The following is a 6,172-nucleotide window of genomic DNA, read 5'->3' on the forward strand; positions in this document are numbered from 1 at the left end:
AGAAATAACCAAAAGAAGCATAAATGTTTTCAAGAAAATTTTGACCAAATGCGAAGATTAAAATTGGAATTACTATCTTTAAGGATTTTTTGTAGAAAACATTCTAACATGGTATCAATGACATCCGCTGTGGGCAATAAAGGACGAAAAGATTACGTAAAAAAACAGGCGAAAATAGCATAAAGACATAAGGACCCTACACAACATCATCAAAAGATTTTATGGCAGGCATGCATATTAGAGATAAGAATACCCGGTAATATCATCTCACATCGGATGAAGAAGGAAAAGTGAGGAGATGGCGGGATACTTCTGATCTCAATAAAAAAAACCTCTGAAACCACTGCAGAGAATGACAGGAGGCAATCTATAAAATTAGATTTTATTTAGAAATAACCGAAAATAGGATCAGAGAAGCAAATAAAAACTGATGAACACCAAAGCACTGTGTCTAGAAAACACCAAAGCTCAGCTGATTAAAAATAAAGCAGTGAAAAAAATGTTGCTTTTCACACTTTTTCTTCTGTATCCCTTAAAAAATTTACAATATTTAAATAAATTTACTAGAGGTAACTATAGTTACAATGTTCTTTGATTTAGTACGATACATACAAACTTTACGTTTATGCTTTGAATATTTTTGAAATTTTAACCTTAATGCATATATATGTATTTATAAAATTTCAGAATAATAATAGCAATGGTAATTTTGGAAATGATAAGCGAATTCACTAAATCTAATGTATCGATGGAGTATGTGGAGAACTCCGTACTCATTTTAGTATCAAATACACCTATACTTAAGTATACCTATCAAATAGTATCGAAAATGAGACAAAATACGACCAGAATCTAGGTTATACACGTATATGTACGAACAAGGTCATTATTATGACCCTGATATTTGCAAAAAGCTATAACTTTAATCGAGTTTAATGAAATCTTTGTAATATCTACTTTTTGGTCAGTAGTTTGCCTCGGTTTCAGAGAGGATAGTACTCAGAGTGTATTCTTGCATAACAAAACAGCTTGGGGACATTAATAATTGCCCAATAATCTTTATTTTTAAAGCCAACATCATTCGACTGAATGATAGATTGTATTTGCTGACAAGTTCAGTGTATCGGCCATCGTGTTTGCAAAATGTTACCCTTAAATGAGACAGTTGATATTCTTGTCTTACCTCGTAAATATTTGTTATGATATGTCTGTTATGATAAGCCATACATAACAAAATATTCAGGACAAGACGAAGACGTTTAAAAAGTGAAGCAGACAAGGATAAAAAGATCAAACAGAAGAAATGAAAGGTTGTAATAATTAATCATAAGTTTGGAGACAGAGTGAAAGTCAACAACAAAGATATTGAGGAGACATATATAGGTTTAACTACCTTGAAAATACCAATAAGAGCTGAGAAATGGAAGAAAGGGTTAAAATCAGGGATGATAAATTATGAACACCAACAAAAATAGAAAATATAATTTTGATTGAAAGCTAATACTTTGTATTGAGGGATTACAAAAACAGTTAATTTATGCGCTGCTTAATTCTGGAGAACAAGGGAAACAGGTAAAGATAAAGAGAGTGTCCAATCTCATAAATCCTGTAGGCAATACGAACCGTATATTAGGCAAACACAATGATTTCTAGAAACACCAGAAGATGGGATCCGGAGCCTTGCGGGAGTAAGCATTCCCTTTCGATGGGTCACACTCGCCGTGAGCAAACAATGAGATAGAAAGCAGTCCTCATAGAGTTTAGGTGTAAAATAGAAGTACGCGGTACATGACAAGATTCGATGTGTAGAAAGGATGTTGCAGAAACAATAACAGATATTATTATTTTTTTTTTACTTTTATCAGTTATCAGTCAATCACAAGCATCAAATGGCAAGTTACATCATCTGCGTACCGGTACAAGATTCCAAAGAGTCAGGTTGGCACGCAGCATATCCGGGCAATACGAACCCGAACTTTCTAATGGTAGATATCTCTCTCTCTCTCTCTCATTGCAGAAATGTACCTCTCCGAAAAATACACAGAAAGACCGCAGAGGTACAGTGACACTGAAAAAGTATATTTGTTTTGCGCACAAAAAACAGCGCTTTTACTCGATTTATTTCACCGTGTTTTTCAATCTGCCAACTCAAAATATTATTTATCGTGTATTCCTAACATATTCTTTGACTATTTCCACAAAAAAACCCACTGTAAATGGCTCTCTTGTGCCTAAAATTGACACCAACGAAATTTTATTCTAGTATGTTTAGGCAGCAAGGTAATTTGGTCCAACGTGCTTCGTGTAGGTATCAGATATGGAAGTACTTGATAGGGAGTCAAAGGTTTATTTTGAAATCGAGCTTGTGTACAATTGAGGTAAGAATTTGTAGAAATTAATCCAAAATCGAGAGCACCTTTTTGTGCGCAATAAATATACATTTTTTTTGTGCTTGGCACTGTTTGCTCAAACCCTTCGTCTTTCTAGTTGTTGGTTTCTTCTGTCTGTCCATTGACTAAATTTGCATCTCTTTGAACACTTTAACTTTGAAAGTATTGAAAAGTCCCATCGTTCACTACATTTATATAGTAATTCGAATTTTTACAATGAATGTCATGTAGAAGATTTTAATTATAAAATTTTCAATTTAGTTAAAATGACTATTTTCTGTTTAAATGCTGTGGGATTCTTTCATATGCAGTTGCTTGCATGTTAAGTTTCTCAAACCACGTTAGAACTATAACGTCCAATTGATTGGCTGCCTTGATCTAAGAATTGATATTGTACATAAACTTGAAGAAAACCAGGTTTGTAAATGGAAGGAAGGTTTCCATGATAAATGCTCTTTAGTCACCTGTTTTCTCTTACCCTTGGTCCTGAATGTTTTAATTGTTAAATGACTTTCGACAGTCCTATAGCTAAGATTTGTAGACTACGTAAAAAAATCAGGGAACTTGAGTTGAAGAAAAACAGATGACAAAGTCGCACAAGTCATGGAACCCATATCCCTACAGCGTTAACAAGCATGTATGTCATGCACTCCTTGTATGTATTTTTTCGAGAATTTTTAAAAAAGTATAGTGTAGATTTCTATTCACATAGCAAAAAAATGGGCTTTATTATTGCATCCTACTGGGTAACGATGTAAGTAACTTAAACTGTTTGCATATAAATTGTAGATTTGATAAGAGATTTGGTTCATATTGTATAGGATAAGTTGCCTACGTCATAATAAGTAACGTCAAAAACATATTACTCCGCCTGACGTTAAATTTAAAATATGCTCGTTTTGAATCATTTTCGAAGGGAAAATTGTCGTTATTGTCTACATTGAATGATAAAAAATTAAATTATATAAAATAATTATTTAATAAAATAATGAATTTAATAGCTACCCAAGTTATACTGGTACAACAAAGGTTGGAACACCATACGCTTTTTTATTAACCGCTTTATACAGCGCACACTGTCCCAACCCATGTTAATGTTATACTGTATAACTTGGGTAGCTATTAAATTCATTCTTTAATTGAAAACAAATATTGCAAATCAATGCGCATAATTTTTTCTTTGACCTTTTTTCATTAATAAAACTTGTCCATAACTTGTTAGTTATTGACAAGTTTGTGGAGTTATATTCTCCAATCTTTTTTGCAAATTCTTCTAGTCATATTTGTATTTTTTCCTTATGTATATGAATAGCCTTATAAGGGATATATTCAGATATGGTCACATGTAACTTTTGTACATATTTGGTTAATTTGCTTGGAATTACAATAAATGCTCAGTTGCAACAAACATTTTGTTTTGATATTTGCAAAAAACAGAGCAGAGTAGACTTATTGATGGAGAAAATAAATTATTTGAGGAAGGTTGAATACGACGTTTAAAACATCGTTGAGTATTAAAACTCGCATCCTCACGAGTTGTGAGCATGTAAAACTCTAAACTGCCAATTAAAGTAAAAGTTTCAAGACACTGGATGAAACAAATGTTTAGTCTCTGAAAATATTTTTTAAAATATCCTGCCACCATTAGATATTGTATTGTTTCTTATAAATCGGTTTTCATAGTTTTAGTGAGTAGCTTTGAAATTGAATTCGTGTATGATTCCAGTAAATCGTGTCAGCAAATACAATTTATCATTAAGTCAAATGCTGACTGACGTTTTTCATACCAATTGTTAGTCCATTATTTATACACTGAATTGACGACGGATTTCTTCCGTTATTTCCTGATCATGACAAGGAGCACACGGCGGGTGTGACCGGTCGGCAAGGAATGCTCACTCCTCCATGGCACCTGATCCCACCTCTGATGTTTCGGGGGTCCGTATTTGCTCTGCTCTTATTTTGTACTGTTTTATGGACTTTGAGACTGAATACTGTTCGTTATCTCCATATCCTTCTTCAATCAAATACCTGCGTTATGTAAAAATAAAATTGATAAGAGGTCCATGTTAATCTATTTTCAAAAGTTGACGACTGACGAGTGAAACATCTAAACACATTATGGTATTTTTAGAAATCCATAATGGTATCTCTAAATGTTTGTTGCGTTCCATTTGCTTTGTTTGCGCTCGTACTCATATTAAATTTTGCTAGTTAACATGATGCTCCATATGTTGAAATGCAATCAATTATGTTATGAACATATTTTTAAAGCAAAATGAGCTGCAACTTTGATGTCAAAATTTTCTGTTGTAAAATTGTCATGAACTATTGTAAGAATAGAGAAAAGGAATATTTATAACCTTCTGTTGTTCATATTTGTAATAGAAGAACTATTACAAGCAAAATTACAAATTATTGTCGTCGTGTACTATATTGTTTCTTACATAACACTAGATATTTAATTGTGGAGAGATCTTTCTCTTATGAAACAATTAAATGCTGCAAATATATTATATTTGGCGTGTACGATATTTAGTGGAAATTCAATGTTCAGCAAGTTAGCGTAGATTTGATTTAGCGCTCTCTGAATGTGCTAGTTATAAATGTTTTAAAATATACAAGACATTTAGCGATGTACTTGAATTAGCGGACTCAGCTTTCCGCCAAAATCACTAAATAGAATACACCGCTAAAAGTAATACGTTTACAGTATTTTATTTTAATCTAATTGATCATGATTTAAATTTACTTACAAATTTATCATAATGGCAAATTTTAATAGCAAAATAAATTTCTCAAAAATGCAGCTCATATTACTTTGAAAAATTCATATACGAGCGTTTAATGGACCTGATAAGGACTTTACCATAGTCCTGGTTTTATATCCTAGGCTCAAACAGGGTGCATCGACATATAAATCCAAATAAACTATTACTTGAAGAAAAGTAAATGATTTTAAGTGTTAAGAAAAAAAATGAACACTAAAGAAATATGACAAAGAAAAACAAAATAATAGTTTATTTCATGAACATGGGGAACAAAATTTTAATACCTGAGACTACTCTACAAAAATTTAATTTGGATTCCTAAACATAACCAGAAAAAAGTTCGTCTTTCAAATATATCTTCTTTTTTTCAAATTACAATCATTATTATTTTTTCATTTAAATTAACAACATTGCTGACAAATTTATCCTAATAAAAATTCAAAATATATAAATATTTATATAAACATGAGAAAAAAATCCAATTTTATTGCACAAAATAAACGTTCATTGTTAAGCATCATCAACAACATTTCATCGTATCGAGTTTGTCTAAGAAATAAAAAGTACACGAAGACCACCTAAGATTTTTAAAGGAATGTTTCTTATTTAGAACATAGATAAATGTAGTTTTTGCTCTGCAAATTATTCAACAAATTATTTAAAAGATTGGCATACAAGGTGTGCAAAATGCCCAAAAGCTTCAAAAGTACACAGAAATGAAATTCAATTTGTAAATTTAGTAGTTAGATTAAAATTCTTATTATTAAATGTATGAAATGATGGAGGAAAATTGTAACTGTATTTAAAGGGTATTAAGGGTCTTTGTTCCATGCATTTGTCAATCGATAAATGTACATTTTTAAGCTTACTTTAGGAATTTTTTTTCTTCTAACAAAATAGAGCTAAGACACATGGAAAACTGTGTTCTAGCAGGAAGAGATGTTTATTTCTGTCCTCTTCTATGTGTTCGTATTTCATAGATAAATAATTTCAATCCTTTTGAGAATGCTG

The sequence above is a fragment of the Saccostrea cucullata genome, unplaced genomic scaffold (assembly GCF_032062105.1).
Source record: "Saccostrea cucullata isolate Sc308-1 unplaced genomic scaffold, CSIRO_AGI_Scuc_v1 ctg10, whole genome shotgun sequence".
NCBI lineage: Eukaryota > Metazoa > Mollusca > Bivalvia > Ostreida > Ostreidae > Saccostrea > Saccostrea cuccullata.